This window comes from Molossus molossus, unplaced genomic scaffold (genome assembly GCF_014108415.1).
Source record: "Molossus molossus isolate mMolMol1 unplaced genomic scaffold, mMolMol1.p scaffold_m16_p_22, whole genome shotgun sequence".
In the NCBI taxonomy this organism is placed as follows: Eukaryota; Metazoa; Chordata; class Mammalia; order Chiroptera; family Molossidae; genus Molossus; species Molossus molossus.
Window position 1 is genome coordinate 14,514,264 of NW_023425358.1, and position 12,362 is coordinate 14,526,625.

General features: G+C 40.8%; 1 protein-coding gene across 3 annotated transcripts in view; it reads left to right on the forward strand.

The window, feature by feature from the left end:
• MSANTD2 (Myb/SANT DNA binding domain containing 2) overlaps nucleotides 1-12,362 on the forward strand; it is a 33,372-nt gene that overhangs the window by 828 nt on the left and 20,182 nt on the right. The window lies entirely within an intron of this gene.

Genomic DNA, 12,362 nt, shown 5'->3' on the forward strand with positions numbered 1-12,362 from the left:
AGGCAGAGGGGGCGCCTAGGCAGAGGCTTACCCGGGCGGGATTGAGGAAGGGTGACGGGGGGGCCAGTGGGCCCCCAGTTTAGGAATTTTCAAATCAGTGCAGTGGCAGAGCCATACAAAAAGCGCCTTCGGATGACTGGCCTTTGTGTCAGTCGCTTTGCTTCTAACTTGAGCTGTGAAGGATGAGTAAGACTGGAGATGCTCTGGAGAATTGGAAAGGCTTGATTGGAGCCAGACAGTGCATTGTTATCGTGAAGTTAGCTTGGCTGAGAGTTGGTAGAATTTGGAGTGTCGATGCCGCCAGAGTTAGATTGGCTTGAGATATGCTTCCAAGCTCCTTCATGAAAACCAGGTTTTCCCTGCTTCAGTTACCGTGCCCGATCTGATGACGAGTAAAGCTCTCAGTGTGCATCTGGCTATCCTTGTGTATGTGAATGTTTAAGTACAGAGGCTTAATCTGGGCTAGAAATTCTACCACCAGCCGGGTTATTGTTTTGCTGTTTTTACTGACTTTTAACCTAGGCGTTCAAATTTGTTTGTATTATAATCTGATATAGAGTTGTTTTTTTTAGTTAAGCTAGTTACCTCATCACAGTGTCTGCTAAAAAATTCTGGTAGGATTCTAGTTTTCACTGAACTGCTACTCATCATAGTAATAGTATCTGTGTTCTTCTTTTCTGATAGAGATGGCACTTTTTTCGGAATTCCTTTGGAGGTAAACATCCAGTAAGGACAATGATAATGACACTGAAGGAGGAGATTGCTCCCAAGTTCAAGAGATCTTGGCTCAAGTAGTTTTCATCTGGGGACATTGATCCTTAGAGAATTTAGTCCAGAAACAAAGACATTTCAAACCTATTATCTAATGTTCAGGGAATTTGGCACCCATTTTTCAATTACAAAATTAAATTGGTTTACTTCATAACATGTACCTTTGTGTCTTTATGACCCCCCCTTTTTTAAACAGGGATGTCATTATAATAATTTATAGACAGGATTTGAACTGTGTGGGTCCACTTATACATGAATTTTTTTCAATATAGAGTCAGCCCTCAGTATCCTTGCCTTTCTCATCTGTGGATTCATTCAACCCTGATTAAAAATGGTATTTTAACCCTGGCCAGTTTGGCTCAGCGGTTAGAGTGTCGGCCTGCAGTCCAGTGAGACCCGGGTTCGGTTACCGCTAAGGGCATGTCCCTCAGTTGCAGTTTGTCCCCGGCCCTGGTTGGGTCTTGTGAGTGGCAGCCACTCGATGTGTCCCTTTCACATCGATGTTTCTCTCTCTCCCTCCCACTCTATCTGAACAAAAAAATGGAAAAAATATCCTCGGGTGAGGATAAAAAAAAAAAGCGGCAACAACAAAAAACGGTATTTTATTTTTGCATTCCCAGCTGTGGTAGGGTGAATCTGCAGGTGCCAAGGATCCACTGTAGTTGAGATTTTGGGGAGTCAAAAGTTATTTTCTGGGTTTCCACTATGTGGGGGATCATTGCTCCTAACTTCTGTGTTTTTCAAGGGTGAACTGTAGTAGCTAATAATAGCCACTGTTCTCTGAATCTCATTCATTCTTCTATTCAAGTTCATTAAGGTTCATTTGGGGCGGGGGGCATTTTTTTCCACTGTGCTGGTTAGCTTCTGCCTGTGAACTTTTCTTGAGTTTAGAAGTGCATTTTAGACATTGGTGACTGTTTTACTTGATCAGTTTTTGTCCATAAAAATTTCCCAGTCAACAGGAAAAAGTGTTGTGCTATCAAAACCTCACTGAATATAAATGTATCTATAAAATTGTTTCTCAGATGACCAGGAAATCTCTAGTTAGGTTGCATCTTTGTCCAGTTATGAGAAACATAATCTAAAGCAAGGAAAAGAGATTGAGCTTCTCTGAAGAATATTTTTTTAAAGGATCAGTTTACCTGTCTCCAAACAGATAAGACCACATTGACTTCAAGGTCTTAGACTATTTTGAGAATATGTAGATGATTATAATTGGTTCTCTGATCTACAGTAGCAGTTCACAGGGATGGCAGATGACTGTTGTTTAAGGGTTGTACTCCTTAAGTGACTTCAGCCAAGGAACAGACTTTTTCATGAATACTGTTGGTCTTAACTGTCAGAATTATAAGCTCAGTAAGAGCAAGTTATGTTCTCTTATTCACTACTGTATCTCCAGTGCTTAGCACATAGTAGGCTGTGATTACATATTTATTAAATTTACCAATTAAAGTCTAGAAGAGAATTTTGGAAAGTTTAAAAACCTAGAGCAGTGTTACTTAAAGTTGAACCCAAAGACATAGACTTTGAAACCCAGTTTGAAAAATACTGCATTGAAAACTAAGCTCCGTCCCTCTAGGAGACTTGGTATGAATGTACTTTTAAGCATGGAAGCAGTGTGGTCAGTGAAATCACAGCCTTATACAATTATGAGGTAGATGTCTCGAGTAATCCAGATTATGTTTATGAAAATGAAAACCTTAAAATATTTTCAGAGATCCCCAAACCCCTGAAAGCATTAGATCCCGGGTTCAGAAATGCCAATTTAGAACAAGTAATTCAGGAATCTCTTTTACTTTGTTTTGATGAGACCTACAAAAAGAAATTCAATAATCCTTTTTGCTCTAGATTTTACAAACTAGAAACAAAGTAAGATGGACCATGAGGAATTCTCCTACAGACTAATATAATGTGCTCACTTAAAGGTGAACTCATGTCAGAGGTCCATAGGGAAGAACACAATATGCCTTAGTTACATTTCTGGTCTAACGTATATGAATATATCTATCAAAACTTCAATCAAGAAAACTAAATAATTTCTTCTAAATTTGAAAGGAGGGAAGATACACACACACACACACACACACAGTAACTTAAGTTGTTTCTTTTTCCAGGAAACTTTTCCCTAATCATAGTTTCAACATGTTGATGTAGCAGCTTTCATCTCATCATGTGAAGGCATCAGAAAGCTGAGTCTTATCCCAGCCTCTCCCGACCACCCTTCTGAATAATCTTAAAGCACATCACTTCCCTTCTCTGGACTGTGCCTCAGTCCTCTTATCTATACTGTGGAAGTATTGAGATTGTAAATATTGAAATTGAATAGCTTTTGGATTTTGCTACCAAAGTACGATTTTAAATACTACCCAAGTGATTATGTATCTCTTGAGGTACACAGGATTTTAACTTAAAGTCAGATATAAACATTTGTGTATTGCTGCAAAGAGTTTTATTTTGAAGTCTGATATGTCGTTGTTCATGTTTATTCAATCATCTGGATAAAATGGATGTGTTTGAGACTTTTTGCTGCCTAGACTGTTGTTTGGCTTTGATGTTTTGTTGCTTTTTATTTGTTTGCCAGAAGAAAATTTGTCTACTAACAATTCCAGCCTAATTTTGGAGCCAGGTAAACAAATAGGTGGTTTTCTGTCTAGTCCTTACATGATCTTTATCCTTTTTTATAGGCCTTTTCTTCATACCTCCATTCATCAAATACTTGAGCACTTACTATGTGTAAGGTTGTCTGCCAGATGTTAGGATGAAGAAAAGAACTGTAATATACAGGCTGAGAGCTTGCAGTGCAGCCAAAGTTGTATCCACACATCAGAGAGTTAAAAGCTGTACAAGACACAGGGATGCAGTATTTGATTGATTGTCATATACTAAAATGCTTTAGTATATGTCAAATACTAAAGTGCCATACTAAAGCAGACAATAAGTGTGATGACTTCAAAGGAGGGAGCGAGCACATCACACTTCATACTGTAGTAGTAGAAAGATCTCTTTAGACTTGGAATTTGTGAAAACATTCACTTCTGAGCCACATGCTGTGTTTGCACTTCTGTCAGTTACTCTGACGCACTACAAAACTCATCCTCAAGGCCCATATTTTGTGTTTTCTCCAACAATATGCCTCTTGAGAGTTGGCTTTATGTCTTTTAAACAGATGTGTTCTAGGTCTACCTGAAGATGAAATGCAAGGTGACTACATGACCTAAAACACTTGTCTTGGCTGGATCAGTGCTGGGGCTCATCACACATATTTAAAAGTGGTAGGCAGGCTTCTACCCAGCAAACGCAGTGATTAAATATTTAGGGGCATTGTCATAATCTTTGGAACAGATTTTATACTTTAGAAGACAAATCATAGTATAGTATATTTGGTCTTTTATTTATTTTTTATTATTACTATTTTTTTAATCCTCACCTGAGGATTATTGATTTTTTGTTGTTATTGTTAATCCTCAACCAAGGATATTTTTTCATTGATTTTTAGAGAGAGAGAGAGATCGATGAAAGAGAGACACATCGATTAGTTGTCTCTGCACATGTCCCTACCCAGGCCAGGGATTGAACCTGCAACCCAGGTACATGCTCTTGATTGGGAATTGAACCCACAACCCTTGGTGCATGGGCTGTCACTCTAACCACTGACCCCCGCTGGCAGGACAGGATTACTGATTTTAGAGAGAGAGAAAGGGAGAAACATTGATTGGTTGCCTCCCATACATGTTCCAAACAGGAATCAAACCTGCAACCTAGGTGTGTGCCCTACCAGAATCGAACTTTTTTTGGTGTATGGGACGATGCTCCAACCAACTAAACCTAGTCATTATTTGTGAGAACCAATAGGGCAAAGATAAGTTGGAGCCAAATGCTTATTTCTGTATAAGCATTATAATAGACTGCCCACCTCTGAGGACTTTTCTCTGGTGTTTGCAGACAAGACTTTTTCCTTTGCATTATCATTGAAACCTTCCCCCAAAATATGGTATACCCTACTCAAATAGTTCATAAGAAAGATTCAGACTTGTTTCCTACCGTTTTTTACATACTCAGTTTCTGTTCCCATGCCACTGTCACCTGAACGCTTTTTGCATTCCAGTTTGCTTGTCTACTTGTGAATCTGACCGGGGCTTGATATGTATCTTAAAAGAATATAGTCATGTACTGCATAACATTCTGGTCAACAGTGGACTGCATGTATGACGGTGGTATACCATGTAGTCTAGGTATGTGATTAGTAGTAGTAGGCTGTAGTACACATACTATCTAGGTTTGTGTAAGTGCACTCACTCTGTGATGTTTGCACGAGGAAATTGCCTAACAAGGTGTTTCTCAGAACGAATCTTCATTATTGAGCTACACATGACTATAGACTTAGACTGCCGACCATACACTTATATTTAGGCTTTCTGTTTTGGAAGGAAGGGATCTAGCAAGCACATGTTGAAACTGAATGAATAAGCTTCTGAGTTTCATTTTAATTAATTTAATTTTAAATTATAAAAAACCATGTATTGTTATTGCCTACCATATTGAATAGAGTAGGTTTAAAGTTGTTATTTACAGTATTAAAGAAACCTTTATATTATGAAAGGATCCTCTTGGCTACACACTCGCACATCTGTGGGAAGTGCAAGGTTTCTTCGTCTTGCACGCCCTGTCACTTTACCCCTAACCTTGACAGAAGTCAGGAAAAATGTTCCACCATTCTAGGAGGAAGAGCTTTTAGCGCAAGGAGTCAAGTACTGTAACTTCAGTTGGCTGCGGCAAACAGTGTCATACTCCGGGTTCTCTAGGACAGAGGTGTCCAGCAGTACTGTCTGTGATGATGTGAGTTTCTGTATCCGCATTGCCCCGTAGCCACTGCAGTAGCCCTAGCCACGGGTGACTACTGAACATTTGAACAGTGGCTAATATGACTGTGAAACTGAATTTTTAAATTAAATTTAAATATTCATATGTGGCTAGTGGTTATTGTATCGGCTAGAACAGTTTTTTTGCTTATGTATTTCCAGAAGAGTTTTGAACATTTTAAAGCTGATATTAAAATTTTTTCATATGTTTGAAAGTTTACAAGATATAGGAAATGGTAAATCTATTGAGATGAGTAAAATGAGGATTGGCTGTAAAATTTATTAAATAATATACTCTGAATCTGAAAAATTCATCTAAAGTGCTTATCTGTAGGTTCTATCAAATGTATCTTGAAAATGTTGATGATCAGACACCATTCCACTTACATTGAAATGAAACTATATTACTAACTAATATTGCTTTGGTTATTCTAAATTAAAGAGCCAGGCTTCACACCTGAAAAATACAAGACTGGGAATGACAGGAATCCCTAAGGTTTTGAGGTTCCTTGGTCAGTCATTTAAGAAGACGTGTGGATACCCCAGCTGAATCCCACTGCTTTAGAACTCTGAGCCTTTTCAGTACCTTTCTTGCCTGATCAGTGGACCCTTGAATTTCACCACCTTTAGGAAAGGGGCAAGGTCTGGAACTGAACTCTTGGCTAAAATCCAAGCTTCTGGGGGAGGAATTTTTTTAATCCTCACTCAAATTTTTCATTTATCTTCAAATAGAGCGGGAGGGAGGGAGGGGGAAACATTGATGTGAGAGAGACACATCCACCAACTTCCTCCCGCACGACCCCAACCAGGGCTGGGGATGAACCACAACTGAGGTATATGCCCTCGACCGGATTCGAACATGCGACTCATTGGTCCACAGGCCGATGCTCTAACCGCTGAGCCAAACTGGTCAGGGCTGGGGAAGGATTTGGAGATGTTGCTCATTCCCTTCTATCACATTCAGTTGACAGATTCACCTCGGGGTTTCTATAAACACTAAGGTCTGAAATAAGAACTTTGTTTTTGTTATTATTTACCAATAAATATTTGAATATCTTCTGCAGGAGGTCCTAGAAATAAAGCCGTGTACCCCTTACCGTCATGGTGTCCACCTTCCAGTGGAGGAGTCAGACCACTAAAGCACCAGTTGCATATTGTGAGCAAAGTCTGTGTACTGTGTTGACGTTACGCTCATGGTGCTACACGTGCACACAGGAAGGGCATCTCACAGGCTTTTAGGAGGTGGATTCTGAAGGTGAAATTGGACTGAACTGGGCAGAAGGGAGTAGAGACAGATGAGCTGTTGGGGTAAAAGCCCAGGGGCAGTATAATTTAAAATAGTGTAAACTACAAATACAATAAAATATATTTGTTCAAGAATGCAAAACTGGAAGCGTCCAAATAATGCACTTGTCCCAAGCAATTTATAAATGATCAACTGTTTAAAAGTCATGCTTTTCAACTGAAGAAAAAGTTGCCATAGTGTGGCATTTGGTGAAGGTATGACTTAGAAACTACAAATGAATGGTTTGTGGTGTCATAAAGAAACATGCAAAAGGGTGGGAAAGTGGTTTTGGGGTAACAGTATAGTGCACATACATAGTCCAGATAATTTATATTTTGTTTGTTTTTTTTTTGTTCAGGTAGAGTGGGAGGGAGAGAGAGGAACAGAGAGAGAGAGAGAAACATCGATGTGAAAGGGACACATTGAGTGGCTGCCACCCGCACGACCGACCAGGGCCGGGGACAAATTGCAACCGAGGTACATGCCCTTAGCGGGAACCGAACCCGGGTCTCTCAGGACTGCAGGCCGACGCTCTAACCGCTGAGCCAAACCGGCCAGGGCCAGATAATTTATATTTTGATAAACAACGTTTTTATAGTGTTGCATAGCAACTATGTAAATATCCATGATATATCTCATTCCTTAATTTATATACTGAAAGAAAAACCAAAGCAATGCATCTTTTTGAACATATTAACAAGAAGAAATATATTTTACTCTGTGGCCTAGTACTCAATATATATGTGTAACTGAAACAAATAATGATGAATATAGCTGACACTTATATAGCACTTACTATGTGCCATGCACTGTTCTGAGTGCTTTACAAATATTAATTTATTTAGTCCACACAGTGACAATATACGTAACTGTCTGCTCTGTGATACACTCTGGTATGTTCTGTTGTATTTGAATACAGGTGATCTAGCTCCTGAACCATTAGGCCCCAGGTCCTCTTCAGTAACATGTTATACAGCACTTGAAAGCACCCCACACAAGCTTGCACCTGGTAGGCCCTCTTTCTCCCCCACTCCCCTGCTCCTCCCCAGTACTTTATTATTTTTTATTTTTTTATCCTCACCCGAGGACATTTTTCCATTTTTTGTTCAGATAGAGGGGGAGGAAGAGAGAGAGAGAAACATTGACGTGAAAGGGACACATCGAGTGGCTGCCGCCTGCACGACCCATTCAGGGCCAGGGACAAACTGCAACCGAGGTACGCGCCCCCAGCGGGAACTGAACCTGGGTCTCTGGACCGCAGGCCAACGCTCTAAACGCTGAGCCAAACCGGCCAGGGCCCCCCCCCCCCCCACTTTAAAGCACTGCCTTCCTTTTCACCGGACCCTCTGGCACTTCTCATCTTTTTCCTACCCCAGCCCCAGTCCCTGGTGTCTTCAGGGCCCCTCACCTAAAACTGGTGCAAAGAAAACCTCGGCAGATGGGGGTGATGGGGGTGACCGCTCCCACTCGTACTGGGCAATGGGCTTACTCCTTGGAGACTGGCAGCTCAGGGTCACGTTGGTCCCCACACGGGGCACACCCACGAGATGGCAGGATGGAGGAGCTGGAGGGACTGGGGGAGGGGAGACAGGTTAAAAACTCAAGCCCAAGACCAACAGACACCCCCCCACACACCAGCTTCTGCACACATACCCCTTTGTCATCCATTTGCCCCTCCTCCAAAGTTACACTCAGTCATTGGGGGAAGAGACCTGCCTGACCACCCTTGGTGGGGAGGTATTAGAAGGTGTGTGCTTCTTACTCAGCACATCCAGGCTTAAAGCTTTGCTGCTGTGGCCCTGCTTTCGCCTTGACGGTCTTGCACATTCGAAGAACAGCGGTAGGACCCAGAATCTCTCCTGGAGGCCCTGCAGCCTCAGGGACACATTCCGGGGGGGCATGGCGTAGACCAGGGATACTCCAGGTTGGCTTGATGTGACCCCATTGATGTATGCCAACACCTGGTGTGGGCATAACACCTCCCCATTATTACACGCCTGTACTGTGCCCACAGGCTCAGTCAATGCCCTCCTCCAAACTGTCAGACCTCAAGTGCCCCTCACCTGCACCCATCTCCTCTACCCTGTACAGCTGCCCATTGACCCCTGTCTCCCTGGCCACCCTCTCACCACCCAGGATGGTTCTTTTTTTCTTTTTTTTTTTATCCTCACCCGATGATATTTTTCCACTTTTTGTACAGATAGAGTGGGAGGGAGAGAGAGAGAGAAACATCGACGTGAAGGGACACATCGAGTGGCTGCCACCCACACGACCAACCAGGGCCGGGGACAAACTGCAACCGAAGTACGTGCCCTTAGCGGGAACCGAACCCGGGTCTCTCCGGACCGCAGGCCGACGCTGTAACCGCTGAGCCAAACCGGCCAGGGCCCCAGGATGGTTCTTGATTACCTGTGTATTGTGTCTTCATCTCCCACTTGGGGTGTTTGGAAAGGAGATCACAGTCCCCTAAAATCGATTTTCCAACCCACCAATGGGTCATAACCTGCAGTTAGATAAAAGATTAGAAAATAATGAAGTGAGATTGAGTTTTTCAGTCATTGTGCTCTTTTAGACTTAAGGTATCAAAACTCCAGATACGTCATTAATTTGGAAGCCATCATGTCCTAGGTATTCTGGCAAAATGTGTTATACTACGTAGTTCTAGAGAGCTGGAGATGAGGGTTTGAGGAGGGGGTGAAAAGGAGGTGGGAAGCTGTAAGAAATGAGACGAGACTTAAATGAGGTCAGGTGATGTGCCAAGAGTTTGGATTTGATCCTAATCATCAAAGAATTTCAAGCTGGAGAATGTGGTTAGTCTTAGGTTCTAGAACTGGCTGTAATGTGGAATAATGAATTGGAAAGGGTAAGATTGGAAGCACACAGATCATTTAGAGGCTTCTTGCAATAAGCTAGACAAGCGGTGAAATAAAACGGTGGCATGAGAATGGAGAGAAGAAAACCAGTTTCAAATGTATCCATGTCAGTGGGCTGTTTGGAGAAGCTGAAATTCAAATTTATAGGATTTGTTAGATCTTAACCTGTCACAAAACTCACTGTTTATTGCTGTACCAACTAACACAGAGGATTCTTTGTTGTCTCCTCAAGGATCATGATAATAGTTCATAGCTTAAGTTTTTAGATTTGGTTCTAGAACCCAATGAGGTCCAACTAAAACATCATTTTAGGTCAGTCTTGCCTGGGTTACCTCTAGAATATACAAACTCTTGGATTCTGATCTCCCCAGTCTTCAGAAGTGATCATCCTGCCTTCTTTTTTTCTCTTTTTTAACATTACCAGAGGGTAAGCACTAAAATTCAGATATAAAATTTTAAATGTTAATTGTCTAAGGGCACTCTGAAGTATATATGCTCATATCACTCACTAGGTTAAGGTAAAACAGCAGTACCCGCCTCCTTCCCCACCCCCTGGAAGCTTACATGTGTAACATTTTTAAATGTTTTGAAAAAACTTCGAGAGTTTCAAACACAAAGATCAGTACCATAAAGAGCTTTAGATTTTTTTTAAAAATTTTTTTCCTTTTATTGATTTTTAGAGATAGAGGAAGGGAGAGGGGGTGGGGGAAAGAAACATCAGTGGGAGAGAACATTGATTAGCGGCCTCCTGCATGCCCCCCACTGGGGATTGGGCCCACAACCTGGGCATATACCCTGACCAGGAATCGAACCGGTGATCTCTTGGTGCATGGGTTGACGTTCAACCACTGAGCCACACCGGCCAGGCAAGAGGTTTAGATTTTAAACAATTGACTGTTAGGTACTCTTTAAATTTATTTCTGTTATTTGGTTCATGCAATGTATTCTGCTTGCTATTTACCATTGCAAAAACTTCATTCAGTGTTCAAAATGAAGGCTTAATGAATCTGTGCCTCGTATGCATATGTTACAAATTATCTGGAGTTTGTAATCTATGCGAAGTCTTTCCCCTCTATGGTTCTGAATTATTGAAAACTGTCTGCATATCGGAAAAAGACATGTATTTAAATCTGTATAATTCTTACCTAGTATTTGAGAGAGTCCTTGAGAACCAATGGAATTTTCCCGTTGGCACTAATCAAGTGAGTGTTATCTTGTCATGTAGTGGGCTGTGTTGTTATTCCTTAGGAAAATACGAACCTATGTTTATTCTCAGACATTTTAGAAATAACAGCCATCATTTTATTTTCATATATGTGTTCTCGGCTGTATTCATAAATTACATATTTCGAGCTACCAAATTATACTTCATTCAATATAAATTGATACAACAGAATGGAAGTTATTCACTTAGATGTTTTCTAGTTGCATTTTCTTAGCCTATGTAAGACTACTTTGTTGTAATAGCCTGAATTCTTGAAGCTCACAGTGTTGTTTCTCTACTATCTACTTTCAGATTACTTCATTTATCAAAATAACTCAATTATGTTTGTAATTGATATTAATAAAACCAGAATAAAGTTTATATCTACCCCAAACTGCTTTTATTATTATTATTATTATTTTAAATTTGCAAATCCTTTTCTCTCAGCTGGTTTATGATTTAGAAAGAAGAGTATGATAGGTCAAAAAGTACCTCGATCTTATATTTGATCCCTCAACTACCATATACAGTCTTAAAGAACTTTTATTCATTTCATTTATTCATTCATTCATTTAGCAAAAATCTATTGGGCCACTTCTGCATTCTAGGCATTGATTTAGGTGATGGGAATCCATCAGTAAACAAAACGGGGGGAAAAAAACAAAAACAAAAGGACCTGCCTTCAAAGAGTTTATATTCTGATAGAAAACAATATATTTTATTTTATTTATTTATTTATTTAAATATGTTTTTACTGATTTTTTTAGAGAGAGAAGAAGTGAGAGAGATAGAAACATCGATGTGAGAGAGAAACATCGATCAGCTGCCGCTGGCACGCCCACCACTGGGGATTGAGCCGCAACCTGGGCACGAGCCCTGACCGGGAATCGAACCAGGACCTCTCAGTCCATAGGACGACGCTCACTCCACTGAGCCACACCAGCCAGGCAACAATATGATATTTTAAATACTTTATTTCACAACAATTATACTTTATTTCACAACAATTCACACAATTAGAAAACCCTTAAATATGATAGTCCTTGATATCAGACTTATTGACCTTAAAAAGTTTGAGCTCTCTACCTCTCATGCACCAGAAAGAAATACATTTGCCTTTGCTTTATTAAGATTGATTTACATGATTTTATTTTATTCATTTTTATTGGGATATGTCCAGTTGTCCCTGGGGTTTGCCCCACCAAGCTGCGAGGTGCAGCATTGTTAGTACTCATTCACTCGTTAGGTAATGAGCACCCCTGAGCTGGGCTCTTAGGTTCAGGCTTCAGCAAAACCAGGTGGTGATGCTTCTCGCTCATGCAAAATAGAGAATGTGGTTAAAAGTTGAACTTCGATGGGTCAGCATTGTG